Source organism: Ornithorhynchus anatinus, chromosome 7, assembly GCF_004115215.2.
Source record: "Ornithorhynchus anatinus isolate Pmale09 chromosome 7, mOrnAna1.pri.v4, whole genome shotgun sequence".
In the NCBI taxonomy this organism is placed as follows: domain Eukaryota; kingdom Metazoa; phylum Chordata; class Mammalia; order Monotremata; family Ornithorhynchidae; genus Ornithorhynchus; species Ornithorhynchus anatinus.
The window spans coordinates 34,111,190-34,121,447 of NC_041734.1; positions in this window are offsets into that span (position 1 = coordinate 34,111,190).

Sequence of the window (10,258 nt, forward strand, 5' to 3'; positions counted from 1 at the left end):
CCAGGCCAGAGGCAGGATGTGGGCGAGGGGTCGGCAGCAAGAGAGACAAGATCAAGGCATAGTGAGAAGGTGAGCATTAGTGGAGCGTTGTGTGTGGGCTGGGTTTTAGTAGGAGAGTAATGAGATGAGTTAGGCATTGGAAGGTTATTAAGTGCTTTAAAGCCAATGGTGAGGAGTTTTTGTTCAATTAGGAGGCAGATGGGCAACACTGAAGTTTCTTGAGGGGTAACAATAATAATAATAATTGTGATTTTTTTTAAGCACTTACTATGTGCCAGGCACTATACTAAGCACTGGGCTGGATACAAGCAAATTGGGTTGGACACAGTCCCTGTCCTGTTTGGGGCATACAATCTTCATCCCCATTTTACAGATGAGGAAACTGAGGCATAGAGAAGTGAAGTCACTTGCCTAAGGCCACACAGCAGACAAGTGGCAGAGCCAGTATTAGAATCTATGGCCTTTTGACTCCCAGTCCAGTGCCCTCTTCACTATGCAATGTTGCAAACATGTTCTGAGAGTTTTTGTAGCAAAATGATTGGGGCAGCAGAGTGAAGTATGTACTGGAATGGGGAGAGGCAGGAGGCTGGCAGGTCAGCAAGGAGACTGAGGCAGTAATCCAGACTGAGGCGGGGAAGCAGCGTGGCTCAGTGTAAAGAGCCTGGGCTTCGGAGTCAGAGTGTCAGCTGTGTGACTGTGGGCGAGTCACTTAACTTCTCTGGGCCTCAGTTACCTCATCTGTAAACTGGGGATTAACTGTGAGCCTCACATGGGACGACCTGATTACCCTGTATCTCCCCCAGGGCTTAGAACAGTGCTCTGCACATAGTAAGAGCTTAACAAATACCAACATTATTAATGCAGGCTGAAGAGGATGAGTAATTATATTAATATGGTAGCAGTTTGGATGGAGAGGAAAGGATGAATGAAAGGATGAGCAAAGCAGCGTGGCTCAGTGGAAAGATCCCAGGCTTGGGAGTCAGAGGTCATGGGTTCAATTTCCAGCTCTGCCACTTGTCAGCAGTGTGACTGTGGACAAGTCACTTGACTTCTCTGGGCCTCAGTTCCCTCATCTGTAAAATGGGGATGAAGACTGTGAACCTCATGTGGAACAACCTGATTACCCTGTATCTACCCCAGCGCTTAGAACAGTGCTCTGCACATAGTAAGTGCTTAACAAATACCAACATCATTATTATTATTATTATGAATTTTAGCGATGTTTTGTAGCGATGTGACCAACTCATTCTGGGCAGAGAACTTGTCTACTAATTCTATTGTACTGTACTCTCCCAGTTGCTTAGCACAGTACTCTGCATACATTAAATGCTCAGTAAATACCACTGATTGATAGTAGTAGTTATGGAAGTAATTGTAGTAATGACATTTTTGAAACACTTTGGAAAGAGAAGTAGGATGGCCTTGTGGCTGGAGCATGGGCCTGGGAGTCAGAAGGAACTGGGTTTTAATCCCAGTTCCACCACTTCTCTGTTGTGTGAGCTTGGGCAAGTCTCTTAGCTATGTCTCATTTACCTCATTTGAAAAAGGGGGATTAAGACTGTGAACACCATGTGGGACATGGACTGTGTCTAATGTGATTAGCTTGTATCTACCCCAGGGCTTAGTACAGTATCTGGCACATAGTAAGTGCTTAATTGATCATTATTAATATTATTAACATTACGTGGCTCAGTGGAAAAGAGCCTGGGCTTCAGAGTCAGAGGTCATGAGTTCGACTCCCGGCTCTGCCACTTGTCAGCTGTGTGACTTTGGGCAAGTCACTTAACTTCTCTGTGCCTCAGTTACCTCATCTAGAAAATGGGGATTAACTGTGAGCCTCACGTGGGACAACCTGATTACCTTGTATCTCCCCCAGCACTTAGAACAGTGCTCTGCACATAGTAAGCACTTACAAATACCAACATTATTATTATAATAATTATGGTATTTGTTAAGCACTTACTATGTGGCAAGCACTGTTCTAAGCCCTGGGGGAGATGCAAGGTTTTCAGGTTGTCTCACGTGCGGCTCTCAGTCTTAATCCCCATTTTACAGATGAGGTAACTAAGGCACAGAGAAGTTAAGTGACTTGCCCAAAGTCACACAGTTGACAAGTGGTGGAGCTGGGATTAGAACTCACGACCTCTGACACCCAAGCTCGTTCTCTATCCACAAGGACATGCTACTTCTTCTAGACTGTGAACCCGTTGTTGGGTAGGGATTGTCCCTATTTGTTGCCAAATTGTACTTTCCAAGCACTTGGTACAGTGCTCTGCACGCAATAAGTGCTCAATAAATATGACTGAATGAATGAATTCAAACTAATCACACCCAATTCAGAACTGTCCCACATAGGGTTCACAGTCAAGTAAGAAGAAAAACAGGCATTGAATCCCCATTTTAAAGTAAAGGAAACTGAGGCACAGAGAAGTTAAGTGACTTGTCCAAGGTCACACAGCCAAAACTTGGCAGAGCCAGAATTAGAAACCTGGCCTGTTTTATCCACTAGACTAAGCAGCTTCACAGAAAAATAATACCTTACAAAACCTATTTCATGGTAAAAAGGGGATTTGATCTGTATGACATTCATACCTCTGAAACATTACTCATTTTTCCCCACCCTCTAAACTGAGTCTCTGAATTTCTATATTTATTCCAAAAGACGGCTGAAGACATTTATGGCCTCCAGCTCTTGTCCTAACTTAACTTGAGAATTTAATACAGTGCCCTCTTTGAAAATCTAAGACACTTATCCACCTAGAAACATCAATCCAGCCCTTGGTTTTGGTGCCATGGTTCCACGAAGAAGGATGAAAAAACCTATTTACACTGCGAGCCCAATGAAGAACAGAAACTGTGTCCAACCTGATTATCTTGTATCTAAGCCAGAGTTTAGTACAGCACTTAACAAATGTCCTTAGAACAAGGAAAAGACTCAGTCAGACTTCCAGAAAGGCTGAGTGCAGTCAGAGGCAGAGACATACAGCAACCCAGTCAGAGAAGTACCAACGATGCACCTATCAATCAATCATTCAGTGATATTTATTAAGTGTTTACTATATGCAGAACACTGTACTAAGTGCCTGGGTGAGTACAGTACAACAAACATGTTCCCTGCCCCTAATGAGCTTACATCTAGAGTCAAAGATCACTGAGAGCAACTGAAGGAAGGCCAGAAATGCACGTGGGAATGAGAGATTTTGTGAGAGCAAGAGAGACACAGAAAGAGGCAGAGAGAATGAGAGAAAGAGAGCTGGAGAAAGATGGAGAAAGATGGATAAAGGGAGAGAGATGAATAGAGAGACTGAAAAAGAGTTAAACATGAGCTAGACAGAAAGGTCTATGATTCAGAAGAGAAAGAAGAAACAGTGCTGCCTGTTTCCTTATGGAGTAAGTCAGACACCACTAGGGTTTGGGATGGGAAGCAGGTGAAGCAGAGAAGTGGCAAGAAATGAAGTTACCATAGATGGGGCAGGAGCGAGCCAGAAAGGCTTCCAGCATCTGGCTTCCGTCCCCTCCATTCCACTGAAACTGCCCTCTCAAAGTTCACCAAGCACCTCCTTCTTGCCAAATCCAATGGCTCCTACTCTATCCTAATCCTCCTCGACCTCTCAGTTGCCTTAGACACTGTCAACCATCCCCTTCTCCTCAACGTTATCTATTCTTTGCTTCACGGACTCTGTCCTCTCCTGGTTCTCCTCTTATTGCTCTGGCAGTTCATTTTCAGCCTCTTTTGCGGGCTCTTCCTCCGGCTCCCATCCCCTAATTTAGGGGCTCCTCAAGGGTCAGTTCTTGCTCCCCTTCTGTTCTCCATCTGTACTCACTCCCTTGGTGAACTCATTCGCTCCCACGGCTTCAACTATCATCTCTCCGCAGATAATACTCAAATCTACATCTCCTCCCTGTTCTCTCTCCTTCCTTCCAGGCTCGTATCTCCTCCTGCCTTCAGAATATCTCCACCTGGATGTCTGCCTGCCACTTAAAACTCAACGTGTCTGAGTTCCTTATCTTCCCTCCCAAAACCTGTCCTCTCCCTGACTTACCCTTCACTGTGGACCACACCACCATTCTTCCTGTCTCAAAAGCCCACAACCTTGGTGTCATCCTTGACTTCACTCTCTCATTCACCCCACACATCCAATCCTTCACCAAAACCTTCTGGTCTTACCTTCACAACATTGCCAAGATCCACCCTTTTCTCTCCATCCAAACTGCTACCTCGTTTGTACATTCACTCATCATATCCCAACTGGATTACTTTATCAGCATCCTTTCTGATCTCCCAACCTCCTGTCTCTCCCCATTTCAGTCTTTATTTCTCTCTACTGCCCAGATTATCTTCCTCCTGAAACTCTCTGGGCATGTCACTCCCCTCCTCAAAAATCTCCAGTGGTTGCCTATCAACCTTTGAATCAAGCAAAAACTCCTCACTCTTGGCTTCGAAGCTCTCCATCACCTTGCCTCACCTCACCTCCCTTCTCTCCTTCTGCAGCCCAGCCCGCACACTCCACTCCTCTGCAGCTCACCTCCTCACTGGGCCTCGTTCTCGCCTTTCCCACCATCAACCCCTGGCCCACATCCTACCTCTGGCCTGGAATACCCTCCCTCCTCTCATCCATCAAACTAGCTCACTTCCCCCCTTCAAAGCCCTACTGAAACCTCACCTCCTCCAGAGGCCTTCCCAAAATGAGGCCCCCCTTTTCCTCTGCTCCTCTTCCACTCCCCATCACTGCTACTCCTTCCCTCTACTCTACCCCCCAACCCCGAAACACTTGTCTATATGTACATATTTATTATTCTATTTATTGTATTAATGATATGTATAGGTCTATAATTCTATTTATTTACATTGATGCTATTGATGCCTATCCACTTGCTTTGTTCTGTTTTGTTGACTGTTTCTCCCCTTCTAGACTGTGAGCCCGTTGGGTAGGGATTGTCTCTATCTGTTGTCGAATTGTACTTTCCAAGCACTTAGTACAGTGCTCTGCACACAGTAAGTGCTCAATAAATACAATTGAATGAATGACTGAATACTATGTGCCAGGCACTGTACTAATAGCTGGGGTAGATATAAATTGATTGGATTGAACACAGTCCCTGTCCCATATGGGGCTCACTCTTAATCCCTGCCTTTATTTATTTATTTATTTGTTTGTTTGTTTGTTTATTCATTCATTCATATTTATTGAGCACTTACTGTGCGTAGAGCACTGTACTAAGCACTTGGAAGGTACAATTCAGCAATAAAGAGAGACAATCTCTGCCCACAATGGGCATACAGTCTAGAAGTGGGGAGACAGACATAAAAAAAAGTAAACAGGCATCAATAGCATCAATATAAATAAATAGAATTATAGATATTTACACAGACTGTAAACCCATCAATGGGCAGGAATTGTCTCTATTTATTGCCGAATTGTTCATTCCAAGCGCTTATTATAGTGCTCTGCACATAGTAAGCGCTCAATAAATACTATTGAATGGATGAATGAATGTAACTGGGGCATGGAGAAGTGAAGTGACTTACCCAAAGTCACACAGCAGACAAGTAGCAGACCCAGGATTAGAGCCCAGGTTCTCGGACTCCCAGGCCTGTGCTCTTTCTACTAATCATGATCTAGTTGAAAGAACACAGTCCTGAGAGTCAGAGGACCCGGTTCTAATCCCGACTCTGCCAGTTGTCAACAGTGTGACTTTGGGTAAGTCACTTCACTTCCCTGGGCCTCAGGTTCCTCATCTGTAAAATGAGGATTAACTCCTATTCCCTCTACTTAGAGTGTGGGCCCCATGTGCTGTGTCCAACCTGACTAATCTTGTATCTACACAAGTCCTTAGTATGGTGCTTGGCATATGGTAAGTGCTTAACAAGTATCATAATTATTATTATTCTCCTACCACACAGGCAGATATATGTTGTCAGAACAGTCACTCTTTCTGTCCTCATGTTCTAGGCAGAACATGTAGTGTAAAAAACACATGTTTTGACAGAACTGACTATATAGTGCTTTGCGCCCAATAAGTTCTCAATGAATAATGTTGATGAGGATGAGGAGGATGCCCTGCCTTCTCTCCAGGAGCAAGGAGCAAGGTGAGATAACTGCCACTGATTCGCATAAGTCCACTGTCACATATCTCCCCCTCTAGACTGTAAACTCATTATGGGCAGGGAACATGTATTTTACTCACCTAAGCATTTAGCAAAGTGGTCTGCACAAAGTAAGCTCTCAATAAATGCCACTGATCATTTGATTGGGCCACAGTTTAACAATGACTCTTTCCCGAGCCTGGACTGACAGCCCCAAGACCACTTTCATTAAGACACAATTTGGATCATCCTTCTTTTGCTGCAGTGAGTTTTTTTTTAATTCATATTTGTTAAGTGCTTACTATGTGTGAGGTAGTGAACTAAGCGCTGGGGTAGATGCAAGATATTTAAGTCAGACACAGTCCAAGTCCCAAATGAGGCTCACAGTCTTAATCTCTATTTTACCAATGAAAGAACTAAAGCACAGAGAAGTTAAGTGAATTGTTCAGTGTAACACAGCAGATATGTAGCAGATTTGTGGCAGAGCCAGAATTAGAACCCATGTCCTTCTGCCTCCCAGGCCCATGCTGTAGCCACTAGACCCTTCTATCACCACAAGTTACTGGAATTTACTCATATTAGAGCCAAAGGTTGATTTTCTAGCTCACTCACTCATTCACTCAATCAACTGTAAGCTCCTTGTGGGCAGAGAAGATGACTAGCAGCTCTTGTATTGTACCCTCACAAGAGCTTAATACAGTGTTCTGCCCATAGAAAGTGCTCAATAAATACAACTGATTGATCAATAGTGCTTATTAAATGCTTCCTGTGTGCAGAGCACTGTACTAAGTGCTTTGATGGTACAACAGAGTTGATAGACACATTCTCTGCCCATGAGGAACTTCCAGTAGAGATTGAAATTTCTCCAGTGGGTTATCCCCATTAACATGGCTTTAATGTCATTTGCAAATTTGGATATTTCACTGCATGGTCCCTCTTCCAGGACATTTATGAAGATGTTTCCTAAAGCTAATACCAGTTCTGATCTCTGGAGATCACCACCAGTCACCCTTCTCAATCCTGAATCAATCATTCAATCAATCAACAGTATTTCTTCAGCACTTACTGTGTGCAAAGCAGTGTACTAAACGTTTCAAAGAGTGTACTACAATAGACTTAGTGGGAACATTCCCTGTCCATAGTGAGCTTATGGTCTGAAGGGGGAGAAAAGTGGCCTTTTTTGGCCCTGCCTCTTAAGCCAGTTTTCTACCCATGACAGAACATTTTCTCCAGTCTAAAGATTGCTTCATTCCTTTCAAAGCCTTTACTTTGGAATCTTATCAAAGGCATTTTGAAAAATCGAAGTATGCTTTGTCTACTGGTCCCCCTCCCTCATTGACCCCTTCAAAGGACTCCAGCTAATGAGTGAGGACTGATTTCCCCTTTCAGACACCAGGTTTCAGCCTACAGAGATGACAGTTCCAGTTCCTGCAGGGAAGGTAAGCCCCACCTCAGCTGCCTGGAAGACAGTAATTCTGGCTTTCAATGCTGGTGACTTCATTTTCCCCTTTCACAGTATGCGGAGATGTTCTTGGCTTCGATTTGAAGTCATTAAAGTTTCCTGGGCTCTTTATTAAGTCTGATCCTTCAAGGACCTCCCTGTGCTCCTGGTAATAGGCATTTTAAGAGGGGCAGTAACTCCTCCTATCACTAAGGGGCCAGCTGCCTACAGATTAATAGAGGGGGTGATGTTTTGCACAGTCACTCGATGGTATTTATTGATCTCTTACTATGTGTAAAGAAAGCACTGTACTAAGTGCTTGGGGGAGTACAATACAGCAGAGTTGGTAGACTCATTCCCTACCCAAAGTGAGCTTACAGTAAAGGCATTTGCTTGGGTTATGAATGTGTCTGGGTATCAGATTTACCCTAGTTGAAGAAGTCGAATTATGACCCAAAATGGCACCATATCCCCTCTGATTGATATCTGCCATTCATGCGATGCAGTCTGATGCCAGCCTTGCACATGCTCCTCGGTCAGTACTCACACAGCCCCTCCTGGATGTCCCTCCCCACACCCTCCAGGGGTGGCAACCCCAGAAATCCCTTGGGTGAGCATTACCCTCACCTCAGGAGAATTGTGGGCCACAGACTCTGCTCCCCCCCGTCCCTGCTCACCCCTGCTGTGGGGGTAAGCTCCAGAGAAAAGCCCCACTTCCCTCTTCCCCACTGACACTCCCTGATTGCAAGACCAGGCTCCCTCTTAATTTAAACTATGAACTCAATCAATCAATCAATTCTATTGAGCACTTCTGGTGCACAGAGCACTGTTCTAATTTCTTGGAAGAGTATACCATAACAATGTCGGTAGACACATTTCCTGCCCCCAGTGAGCTTACAATCAGGAACCCCTCCAAACTGCTCATTATTGGATCATTTTGAAGGATTTTGCCCACTTAATGTGTCTGAAGCACAAATTGCGCCAATCTGTTGTGGAACTGTTGCCTACTCTGGCCACAAAATAGTCCCTTAGTAGTCTGAAAGAGAGAGGGCCCCTCCTAAATTGTCATGAAGGAGTTAACTTGGACACTGGGAGAATCTGGTTGAATTGCTATTAGCACTCAGGATTAAAAATAAGCATTTCAAAACTTTCTGCTTCCAGATGGGTCTCATCTCTTTCTAGGATACATTTTTACTCAGGGTGTAACCGCTGCTTCCATTAGGGCCCTGGATTAAGGGTGTATGTAGAGTCGAACTATATTTATCCATGCTAATTGGGACAGAGGGTCCTGTGGCTAATTGGAAGCTTGGAGGCTTGATCCAGTCTGTCATCTGAGAGCAGAGAATGATTTCAGCCACCTGCTTGCCTTAATCCCCATGTCCCTGGTTTATTACACTCATTTCCTGTTTGGTTTCTCTACTTGTGATGGCCCACTCCTCTGGGTATCTGAACTTTCCTTGTCATGTTTAGAATTTTGAAATGAGAAGGACGCTGCACTTAGCCCCTCCAACTCTTCTTTTCCTCCACTGCCTGCAGCTGTCCTCCCTGCTCTGGAATGGGTGCTGATGGGTTGTACTGATTTTCAGTTTTGTCTCTCATGACCCTTTACTTCCCACTTGCTGGAATCATTCAACTTGCAGAGCAAGTGCTGGTAGCTGGTGACTGCTCAAGGGCAGGTGAGAAGGAAGACACAGAGAAAAGTCAAACTGATGAAACTACTGTTAATTTGAAAATAGGAAAGACAAAAAGTGAAAATTAAGATGAGACTGAGAGAGGTTCTAGTGATGGCTCTCAAAGAGTCTATTATCTAATGAGGCAGTGGAGTAGGCTTACATTATCCTTAACATTATTCAGCTGAAGCAAATTGAGTGTGTATGACAGTGGATGTGTGTGGTGGGAAAGATGAGGTGAGACGATGCCAAGCTGAGTCTCAAGTCAAAGGCTATTGTCTGGAACTCCCCATGGCAGTGAGAAAGTAGGCCTGCAGGAAGCAGCAGGAGTGTATACTGGAAAGCAACGGAGCAGCTGGAGAGATTTTGGGAGACCAAAGAGAGCCAGTAAGGAGGTAAGTCAAATCCCACCCATACAATCAGTTTGCAAGTCCACAGAAGTACTGACATTCACTCTTGCAGACCCAACTGCTAGAAGACAATGGCCTGAGAGAGTCAGGATAAAGTAGAGACTGGAAATTCATTCATTCATTCAATTGTATTTATTGAGTGCTTACTATGTTCAGAGCACTATACTAAGCACTTGGGAGACTACACTATAACAATAAACAGATACATTCCCTGCCCATAGTGAGCTTACAGTCTAGAGAGGGAGACAGACATTAATATAAATTACAGATATGTACATAAGTGCTGTGGGGCTGGGAGCGGGGATGAATAAAGGGAGAGTCAGGGAGATGAAGAAGGGAGTGGGAGAAGAGGAAAGGAAAGGAGGACTTAGAGAAGGCCTTCTGGAGAAGATGTGCCTTCAGTAAGCCTTTGAAGGGAGGAAGAGTATTTGTTGGATACTGTCTGTGGAAACTGGGTTACCCTTCCAACTGTGGGGTGGAGTACTAAGTTGTCTTTGTCATGTTGGTGGCTGCAGCAAAGAGATGGCAGTCCATGGAATCACCAAGGGTATTGTCTGGGTATGTGAGACAGGAAATTAGTTGTGGGCAGGGGATGTGTCTGTTTATAGTTGTACTCTCCCAAGTGCTTATGTAGTGCTCTGCACACAGT